An 11,149-nucleotide genomic window follows, 5' to 3' on the forward strand; every position below is an offset into this window, starting at 1 on the left:
GTGTGTGTGTGAGCAGAGAGGTGAGTATCAGAACACACTCCTCTTGTCACTCGCTGTTCGCTGCATAACACAGACATTTTCCATTCTGTCAGCGCGAGCGGCGAGCACACTGGCTCCTTCTAAACTCAGCCACCACTTCATTAAATGACTTCAGACTCTTGGCAGAGTCAGTGGGAAAAGTCTATATTAACTGTGTGTGAGATCCACGGGGTGACCAACAAAGGCCATAGTTGTTCCTCCATGCTGGGTGCTGCTCAGGGGGATTTCTGGGGCCTATCGGGGTATCCCTACACAGGACCCTGCGCCCCACTCTCACACACTCACACTTACACGTCACATTCATGCAGACACAAACAAACGTATGAGGATGCACACCAGAGTCGCATGACCTTTGCCCTACTTTCCAGGAAAAAGGGCTGGGTTACTGTAAATTGGCGAGTGTAAGGCATGAGCCAGCGACTGTGGAGAATAAAGTGCATATGTGTGTTCTGGAGAAGGCACCATTTTGACATTATTACAGTATGCACTGTGCAGGACTGAACCAATTTATGGAGAAAGGAGCGAGGGACGGGGTGGACGCCGACTCGAGCGGTCCAGTGCAACAGCTGGTTCATTTGTTTACAGGAGGCTCACAAGAAGAAAAGCATTCTGATGGTACCCAATGGCCAGGAGGAGAAGCTGGCAGTCAGATCACCCTGTTCACTGTTGTTCAGCCAGGTCGAAGAACTGTGTCATTTAAGGTCAAATGGGCAGTGCAGCCAAACGATCAGTCACCCCAGGAGTCAGAACTTTGAGATATAAAGTAAGAGGAAAAGTCAAGTTCCGCCATAAAGTGTAAGCAAATGGGCAATAATTTAGATTTTTTGTTTATTAATGACACTTTTTCAAGAGTTTTGTTTTTAAAAGCTGGACTTTTGTATTTGTTTATGATGCACTGCAATGCTGAGATGTCTCTTTGCAAAATATGACATTCTGACATGTCATAGTAAGAAGAAAAGCCCGGGCTTTACTGATAACCGATAACATTAGCAGTGGCTCTGATCATGAGTGTGTGAGCCTGATGAACACCAGAACTCTGAAACCGAAGCAGCTAAATGGAATTCAACCATTAATCATTTGATTATTTACATCAGCGCCAAGCAAGCGAGAAGAAGCCCCAGCTACAGAGTCTTTCAGATGGATTGACTTGATATGCCACTTTGTGAAAGACTTACTTCAACTTTAACCCAATCAAGTGGATTTATTTGCTTTAATTAAGCAAGTTGGGGCCATGTGCCTTCACACATTAAGTCATTCATCTTGATGTGAGAAGTTGGGGCAGGCTAATTATCCTCAGGGGGTAAAGACCCGGTCAAAGAGGGTTAGCATTTACACCCACACGTGATGAAAGTCACACGTGTAATTGTCTCATGTTCAGACATAGCCACCTTTTGTGTCACTTGTGTGTTTCCTAAACCGTCTCTCTGACGTGTTGGTAAACGGGCAACAGGCAACTTTCGTGTCCCAAGTGGTTCCTGTTTGAGCGAGTGTCGTAAAGATGCCTCAGAGGCAAGGTGTTGGTAAGGACACAGGTACTTGTCCTCGGATGCAGTGCTGAGCTGTGCCATAAGTATGATAAATAGCAAGTGAATGCTATTCTTTACACTGTTTTTGGATTGGGAATAATGCAGCACATAGTGAAAGCAGAGGGGACCAAAAATAAACATGACTGATTTTTGATCAGTTTTAAAAAACTAAAGACAAAAAGAAAGTAAAACAAGTTGTCCATCCAAGCTATATGGCCATGGTATTTGTTTAACCAGTCTGGACTACAGTCTGGATTGTCTGCGCAAGAGAGTCTTTCTATATATATACGTAATGTCCTGTAATGTCTCACATAGTGTAACACTGTATCAACACAGAAGACGGAGAGCATGAAGAGCCGAACATCGCTGTGCTGAGTCTACACAAGAGACGTTCAGCCACGGTGTCGAGTTCAGGTCAAATACGTCTTTTTGGGACAAGCTCAGACCTCCTCAACAGAACATCACTGTGCGTAAAACGCAGAAAAACAGACTCGGAGCGTAAAAAATACGCTTCAGGTCACGTTTAAAAGGCGTGGAGCTCAAGTAAAACACAAACTCTCACGGGGGGCCGGCGTGTATGGACAGCTGGATGGATTAAAACGGAAGGTGTCACATCAGACGCAAGGATTTATGGAAGAAATGCGTTCTATGTCGATGCACCGTAACTGTCCTGGAGAGCAGGGTTTTTTTTTCCAAAGAATGAACCCTCAACACATCAGTGCAAGAGACTTCCATCTCACCATTATCTATATCGCTTTTAAACCTCTGATGGTCACAAGGGGAGCTGGAGCCAATCCCAGCCTCGGCCGCCAAATTCTACCCACAAATCCCTTGGACGGAAGCATAAGTACGACATATTGAGTACAAAAAAAAAAACACTGTTTTAATATCATCACTTTAAGGGTCATTTAGGGATAAATCAGATGCCATTTTTCATTTGTAGATTGTCACCTTACTTTTTTGCTGTGCTATTTCTAATTCATCTTGTGGCAGTAGTTTAGAAACAACTAAACTTCACTCTGAGGTGACAGAGTGAAAGGAATCTTCCACCAGCCTGGATAAAAGGAACTGAAACGTGTAGCAACGGGATTGTGTTTATGTGTGTTTTGCTTTGGAGGAAGCATTGCTTTTATAATACGTTCATCTGTGAGATTCTATGCACTGACCTGAGGATGGAACATAATTGAGGATGCACACAAACACATTCTGCACAGTTACAATACATTTAGTTGGAAGTGTAATTGTCGTTTGTGCGCTCATTGACTCCCACACACCGTATTGCATGTGATAATGCAGCTCAGACTCTAGCCCATCATCCACGTTGCCAAAACTGTACAAGGTTCACCTTTCACTGGAAATTCCTCATCAAGGGAAGTTTACTTTCAATTAAAACACACCGCAAAATCACTCACATATGCACACACACATAAACCTTGGAGCATCCTGGGCCATCCACCACATTACACAAAGAGAGTCAGTGCACAAAATGAAGGAATAACACAGAGCAACAATATGGTTCAGTTCTTTTCACCGTGGGGTTTCACTTGAGGAAATTTTCAGAGGTTCAAAATACTACATCCTTCCTACACTATGACCATTCTGAATAAGACTCTCTGTCTTCATTTTACCTTTCTTATCAGAGTTTGTTTCTCTCTCACACTCGCACAGGACATTCCCATCTAATCCACATCCATCCTCGCTGTGAAACACACTCTAGATTGATTTTTCGTCTTGTATAAACTTCCAACTTGAGGTCAGATGCTGGGGTCACAGGGGCTGACAGAAGGCAATGTAGCTGGACTTCAAAAAGAGGCCGGTCTTACATGGGTTAGTTATATTCTCATCGCCCCAGTATGGCCATTTACTATTTTTAATGTAAGAGAGCGAGTCAAGGCCATGTTAGCTGGCTGCTCGCTGCATTCAGAATGTCTTGACGTTTTCTTGGATGTACTTCCCTGAACAAACCAGAGCTGTAAATCACGCACTGAAATAACAAAAAGAAACCATATCTCTGCGCTCATTAGTTTGTGATAATCTCATTCCATAATTTAGTGACTCTTTGATTTATCTATGCTGTGAAAATACGTACGTTTTGTTTTTTCCATGACCAGCAAAGACCTTTGAGATTAAGTCTTGCACGGCTTTTTTTGTTTAAAGAGAAAACAATGGACATTTGAGACACTGGTTTCTTTATTAAAAGAGTTCCCACAGTTAGATAACGGCACAAAAATAAAAGGTTTGAACTGTAAAAGTGACCGAACAGTGGTGGTGACAGATGCTCTCCTCACATGAAACTGTTTCACAGTGAATGAATGATTGTATACCTTTAAACCCTTCCTTTGTGATTTCAACTGCATGACTTTTCCGCCATCTTGTGGTTAGGTATGAGAACAGCAGCTGTAAGAGTTCTAAAGATTTAAGAGTCTGTGAAAAAAAGGAAACACTATAATCCCATAAAATGTGTCTATTTATTTTTCAGAAATTAGTTTGGAGTCAGTGAGTGACATGACATGAAAGGATTTAAAGGGTGGTTTCACCCATTTTTTCCCACTTGGTCAAATGAAGAATAAACTTAAAATCATTATGATGCTGCTGTGTTGGTTTAATTCACATTCTATTACAACATTTTAATTTATTTGATTTTTTTTCAGACCTATTACTCATAAAACACTAAAAGGGCAGTGGCTTTCATTTTCTTTGAAGGAAGTGACTTTGAAATCAGCTTTTTGTTGATTCACTTCAGTTTTCAACTTCCTCTGTTGACATGTTTCTCAGATCCACTGTCTGGTGATCGAATAACACATTAATCTCTGGAAATTGGTAACGAAACTGCATATGTTTTTGGGTGAATTGGTCCTTTGAATATTGGATGGACACATACATAGCGCTGATGTCCAAAGCGTTACCCATTGTACTGAAAAAAAACCAAAAAAAAACATGGACTGAGAGACCCTAAATACAGAATAAGGTTGTGATGCAAGCCTTCTGCAAACATCTGCCCTCAGGAGTGTAGATGTAGACAACCATTCATAGACAACAACATCCATGCGCCTGCTCATGTCAGGTTCATAACATGCTGCTGGTCTCAGGCCAGTACCAATTCTTTTAACTAAAAAAAACTACATTGTAATACACATTTATTACAATGGTCAGGATTGTAATAATCATGTATGAAAACTAAGAGGGAGGCACATATGAAAATGTTCTCAGAATTATTCAAATTGTACAAATTGCTTGTGAAGCAGTACTGCTAATGACCACTAGAGGTCAAAGTTTTACCATGTATTTGGATAGAAAACAGTGTCACATTAATTTCACTCACAAATAAGAAAACAAATAAGAACATGCATACCTTAGTGACACATATTGTTTTACGACAACTGTAAAAAAAAAAATAAAAAAAAATTAAGGTAAAACGTTTTGTTCATTACTTTTTACATTCCTTTCTGTGTGTCCTAAAACCTTAAACTGTTAACAACAAAATGAAAAACAATAAAAGACATCTCTCAGGGCGTATTTTAACGTCACATATTCCTGCATTTCAGTCTAGCACAGCAACCATCTAGATCATCTGCAGGATAAGTTTGAAGAGCAGTGGAGCTGCATGTCACTTAAAAAAAAACAAAAAACCAACAACATCCGGCTGACTTCATGACATATGTGATCTCAGTGCACCTTTGGGAAATAAGCTGACATGCTTTGACGTGGGTACACTGGGGAATTTTGTTTTTAGCACCACACCATCGCATTGTGAGCAGCTGGCATGACTACCACAAAAAAAAGACACACCTTAGTCTACCAACAAGCCAAAAAACAAAAAAAAACCTCACTGTGTTTCTCTGGTGTAATCTGTGTCATAGATTTGTAAAGAAGCATAGCTGATGTTCGAGTGAATAACAAAAATGCTCACAGTTCATTTGACACGTCCGCTTTGTAGTGTAACTCTCTCACGTAAATGAACTTCTGCACAAAGTAAACTGGTATATTCAGCATTGTCAAAAAAACAAAACAAAAAGATGTTTGAACAGCTGTGTCTGTCGATAACAGACATGCATCTACTAATATAGACCTTTTCACATACAAACTGATTCTGTGAACATCATCCTTTCACACAGGAGTGCACATCTCATCTGGACGCTAACAGTGCAAGACACACTCTCACCTGACGGAAACACGGCTGAGGTATATCCTGTAATCTCTGGAAAAGCCTTATCTTAACAAAGCCATAACAATCTTTTACGTTGTCGTTTGTCGTCTCCGTAAACGTGACGTCGTTGCTGTAGTACATATGCCAGGCCTGCGCATGGCGCTGTAACGCTGCTACACCAAAAGGAAGGAAATGAAGGAAAGAAAGTAAAGTTATCATTATCATAAAGTGAACGGACCAAACCACCTCCAAACACAAGAGGAGGATGACGACGACAACAACGACGAAGGTAGTGACAGTGAATGCCGGCGCAAGACAGAGGTGACATCATCGTATCGTCTACATAAAAACGCAAAGGTAAAAATGATTAAAAAAAACTTGAGTGGCATCATCTAGACTTGTTTTCGTGTGGATAGTCTCTCAGTCTCAGATGTCAAACATGTAAACTGGGTTTAATTGGAAATACATACTACAAGAGAAAGAACATAAGCAAGAGTTTAATTAATCGGGTGTTTCTTTGCTTGTAGTAGAGCTGTGATTTAAAATAACTCATCTGAAAGTGACTTTTTCAAATACTCAGTTTCAGGGGAAACCGCTCATGTTTAGTTTTGTTTTGAGAATTCATGTGTGCCAATAAAGGTGACTCTCAAGTCATAAAAGAACTGCGTCTCTTCTCATCTGAACTGTGAATTTACGGCAAAGCAAAGCCAACCACCAAAACACCACGGTCTGTCTGTCATACGCCTTGTTTATGTACAAGTTGTGCAGAGAGGAAGCGATGACGTCAGTGAGTTTCATGTACAGTGGCAACGTGACAACAATGCCACAGGGAAACAAAGTGTACTCATCTCGCATAACAGGTTACTGATGTTAATTAAGAGTTATGCTTTTGATATTCGGAGGAACTCCAACTGCGGTAGAAATTTCAAAGTCAGTTGACGTGAATAATATAGATGATAAAATCCTTTTCTGAAGAAGTAAGTGGGGTGTTAATTTCGGCAAAACCACATTACAGCTGGGAGCTCAGCTGCTGTGGCAACAGAGAGCATCCACTGAAGCGCAACTGAGTCATCAGATGACAATATATGGGGCATTTTTAAATGACGATATGACTCGTCTCTCGTAACTCCAAATCTGATGAAACGCTTACATATTGTTTGATATTTTAGGATTAATCAGCATTTCAGGACAGTCCCCACGTTTATCTACAAATGAACTACATAACACAAATGTGAATGTTCCGTTTGTGTAGTCTTAGACATCAGTTTTTATGTCTCATGGTGCTTTTCCATAATAAAGATGTGTCCATAAGTGACAGCGCCAGGTACCTGGTGCTTTTTTTGAACCTGCTCTGGCGAGGTTCCAAGCGATCTGAGCCGATCCTAAAATGTGACATAAAAAGACGGTCGACCACTGATTGGTCAGAGAGTTTTGTCACCGGAAGAGTCACAAGAGCGACGTCCGACACACGAATCGAACCTGCCATTCTTAAAAACCGAGCAAGAGGGTTACAGCTGCTGCCTGCAAAAATACACGGTGTTCTTTTGACGAGGCGCAGACATTCCTGTGCTATGACAACCCCGACCACGTTGAGGAGGTGCTATGAAGTAATGGAAAACGACATGTCTGATACCCAACCTGAGTAGAGCCGAGAGGTGCTAGAAACGTATCATGGAAGGGTGCCATTTCATAACCAATGGCCAACTGAACAGTATCCAGTAAAAAGTATTTGCAGGGCAAGTTGACTGACCAGTGAACCAAAATGAGTAGAAGCTCATAGCTGTCTCTAATATCTGCCCAATTATGAATGACTTCTTTGAGGTAGCCTACGTGTGGCAAACTAGCCATAGTCAGCATGCAAATAAACACTCACTGACAACAGGAGAGAGCTTTTAACTCAAATGTAATAACACAGAACCTAATTTCTAATACGACTTGCTAGAAACACATCTATCAACTTGATCAGGATTTAGTGTGCATCTCTTTATTTACAATATTACCACTGTAGGAGCCCCCTGGTGGTTATTGATCTTAATTTTCAGACCCTGCGACAAACCTCTATTTCTATTTTTTCATCTGCAGTCTCCACATGCTGAAGTTTAGAGTCTGGCAATAATGTTACAGTAATGTAAAAAGAAAATGACAATACTGACATGATTGCACGCTCGCTGCAGCAAATGTTGCCGCTCAGCTGTTTATTATAATAATTATGACACTCGCTTTCATCAGATGTGACATTGATCTCTTTGAAGAAAATTCAAAACTATTTTCACGTCTGTTTTTGTTTGGCTTTCCAATATATCGGATGCTCTCAATTATGTAACATAAGGAGTTTAGAATATGTAGCTTAATGTCTTCAAGAAAAACATTCTGTGATGCTTCCCAACTATTAATGTTTCTTGGGAATGATTTATCTGATATGGCTCAGATATCACAGTTAAAGCTCATAGTTTCCATTTTAACCTTGTTGCCACAGTGTCATTTTTCATCCGAAACAATACCAAGGAGCCAAAAGCTGCCAGCTATGAAGCCAAAAATACAACACAAGTGTGTTCCAGGCCAAGGAACTCTGGAAATGAGTACTGCTTGTTAAGTCTTAACTTAAGGCTGTTTGTCAGGTAGTGACAGAGAAATGACTACAGTACAGATGCCCTCCTCCAACTACAAGCCCACAAACAAAGAGCAGGGTGCAAACAAGAATAAATAAAACGTGAGAGCTGTGCAAACCACAAGTGTACCAGAAAGAAATGCATCACACTTGCAGAGAAATTAGTCAAGAAGAAAAAATATCGAGTGCAAGTCTGAGCCTCTGCCAACATTTCAGACGATTCAGTTTCGCAGCCATTCTCACAGGAAACTTTTTTTCACTCCCCCTTCTTCCTCAACCCCTCCTTCAGCTGAGGTGGGCGTGCTGGGGGAACACAGAGCGTGCAGATGTTGACGTTCCACAGCTAAAGTTGTGCCCACATCCGTTCTGAATGAAGACTTCTGTAGCCTATAGCAAGCTGTTCAGCCTAACAGTAAAACAGCAGGCAGCAGAATACGGCACGTCGACAGTGAAGCTTACTTTCAGCACCACTGGAGCTCAGAAACAACAGCAATGGCTGTCAGTGGGTGGGTTAAGAGAGCATGAGGAAAATCAAAGGGGAGGAACTCACTTATCTGAAAAAATGGTATCTAAATTATACGTTTTCAAAAACCTATGCCACTGCGCGTTTTTACGAACATAATAGGATTATTTAAAGTGAGCACTTTTAATCCCCCACTGTGACTACCTGATGAGTTAATGTCTCAGATTAAGAGCAGACCAAGCAGTTCTGGCCACTTATCACCAATGACACGTTCACATTTACTGCCTAATCATAGCTACGTCTCCTTCACTCAGGGGGCAAATGATAATGTTAAATGGATTCGGCTCCATTATAAAGCCCGCTCATTGAAATTAGTCAAAAGGTTACCGGAATGCTAATAAAGCTGAAGCCACCAACTCTTTACACAGATACTGAACACACATTATACTGTATGTTACTAGGGAGATTAGGGCTGATATGAAAATATTGTTTTAGTGAGCGCTAAAGAAACACAAAATACAAAAAAACACAAAAAAATTTCAAATCTAACTGTGTTTGTGCAACGCTTGAACATTGCAACGACAAACACTGTCGATTATGTATTGATTTTTTATACAATTTCTCTACTGAATAATTCACAAGTGGATTCAACCAGGGAGAAAAACACTAGATTTTCTATTGCATTTATCATTTGTGTTACTTGTTATGCAGAACACACACACGCACACACACACACACACACGCACGCCCACACACACGCACAGACCTCTGTATCCTTGCAAACTGAACTCAAGTAAATGAGCTTATGCAAAATTTGGTTGCCATGTCTCGTATGTGTACAGGTTAAACCATGCATTTCATTTAACAAATCAAGTACACATTGTAGTACATCAAAAAACTAGTTTTAATTTGATTAACTGAACTGTTGATATGACATACAAAAACCACTGATTACACTTTATTTATTCTGAATAATTTGAATATGGTTTCTTTGTTGTTCTATGATGAAGAACTGAATATTTTTGCTTTCTGAACAAAACAAAACATTTGGGGAGTTTGGCATTTTAAGATTTTTTTTTTTTTAGGGGGGGAAAGATGGACATTTGTCACCTTTTCCTGACATTTTAGGGGATGAAACAAACCAAAACAAACAAGACAACAATCCCCAGATGAATCAACACATCCTTGTTGTTATTGAGGAGTTCACACCCTTGAATGTCTCTCAAATTAAATTAAAGTCTCATCTGCTGATAAACTGTTGTGACACGACTGCCAAGCAGACCACTGACTGTTTGAGGAACAAAATTAAAGAGAAAGTAAAAAAAATAATAATCAAAAACAGACTTGTAGAACGTTGCACTGCACACTTCAGGTTGTTGACTACACTCTGGTATTTTTTTACGTTTTAAACTGTGACGCCATAGGGCGACGTCATTCGTTGAAACGTCCTTTAACGTCATGTTGTAACAAGAAAACATAGTATCCATTTAGTCACGCGCGGTTGACTTTTTCCATGTGATACTTGTAGCTACATTACATGACAGCTGTTTAACACGAGCACAGCTACTACGAGTCACGAGAGCACACACACACATACACACACACGCAGCCGCTTGGGCGGTCACACACATACATGCGTACACATGGCGCAAAAGCCCAGTTTAAAATTCAAACACAACTGCCTCTCACCTGTTCTGGTACTTTCGACGCACTTGGTCGCAGCACGGTCGCGTCGCGTCGGAGTAAATAGACTCTGGTGAGCTTTAAAACAGCGTGTAAGACTTGTTTACAAAGTTTTCACCGTAGACTCTCATTGGTTTGAGTGGAGTTTAGTCGACGCCCCAAACCTCGGTCACTGGGCCGCGTCCCAATCGTTGCTTCCTGGACTCGCGCTGCCTTCCTGCACACTTGATACACAGCGAAGGAGACTCGAGTGGCCTCGGTGTTTCTTTTCTTTACTCAGCCATTGCATTCAGTACTAGAACAGATATTTGTAAACTACTGAAGAGTATTAGGGCCACATGTAAAGATTGTTTTTGAAAGACAAATATATAACAGCATGGATTCTAAGAACAGAGTCAGAATTCTGAGATTAAAGTCAGGTTTCTGACTTCTTAGAATGCTGACTTTTTATTGGAATCCTGACTAATCTCAGAATTCATGCTGTTTTTTTTTACTTTCTTTCAGAACATCTTTTTACATGCAGTCCTACTCTCCCATAGTAAACAGTCTTGTCCAGATTTACATTTTTATTATATGAACCCACTTTTTGGAAGGATGGAAATCCATCACAACACAATTCACAGGAGCATTTGTGCATCATTAAAGTCAGAATTTGTACTATTCTTAGAACTCTGACTAATCTC

General features: G+C 40.5%; 1 long non-coding RNA gene across 2 annotated transcripts in view; it reads right to left on the reverse strand.

Moving 5' to 3' along the window:
- Window positions 1-10,770, reverse strand: part of LOC131469713 (uncharacterized) — a 97,689-nt gene extending 86,919 nt beyond the window's left edge. For both annotated transcript variants that reach the window (XR_009241829.1, XR_009241830.1), the window contains exon 1: window positions 10,473-10,770. This is a non-coding gene — a long non-coding RNA (uncharacterized LOC131469713). The remainder of the gene's footprint in view (window positions 1-10,472) is intronic.
- Between the last annotated feature and the right edge of the window lie 379 nt (window positions 10,771-11,149).

This window comes from Solea solea, chromosome 12 (assembly GCF_958295425.1).
Source record: "Solea solea chromosome 12, fSolSol10.1, whole genome shotgun sequence".
NCBI lineage: Eukaryota > Metazoa > Chordata > Actinopteri > Pleuronectiformes > Soleidae > Solea > Solea solea.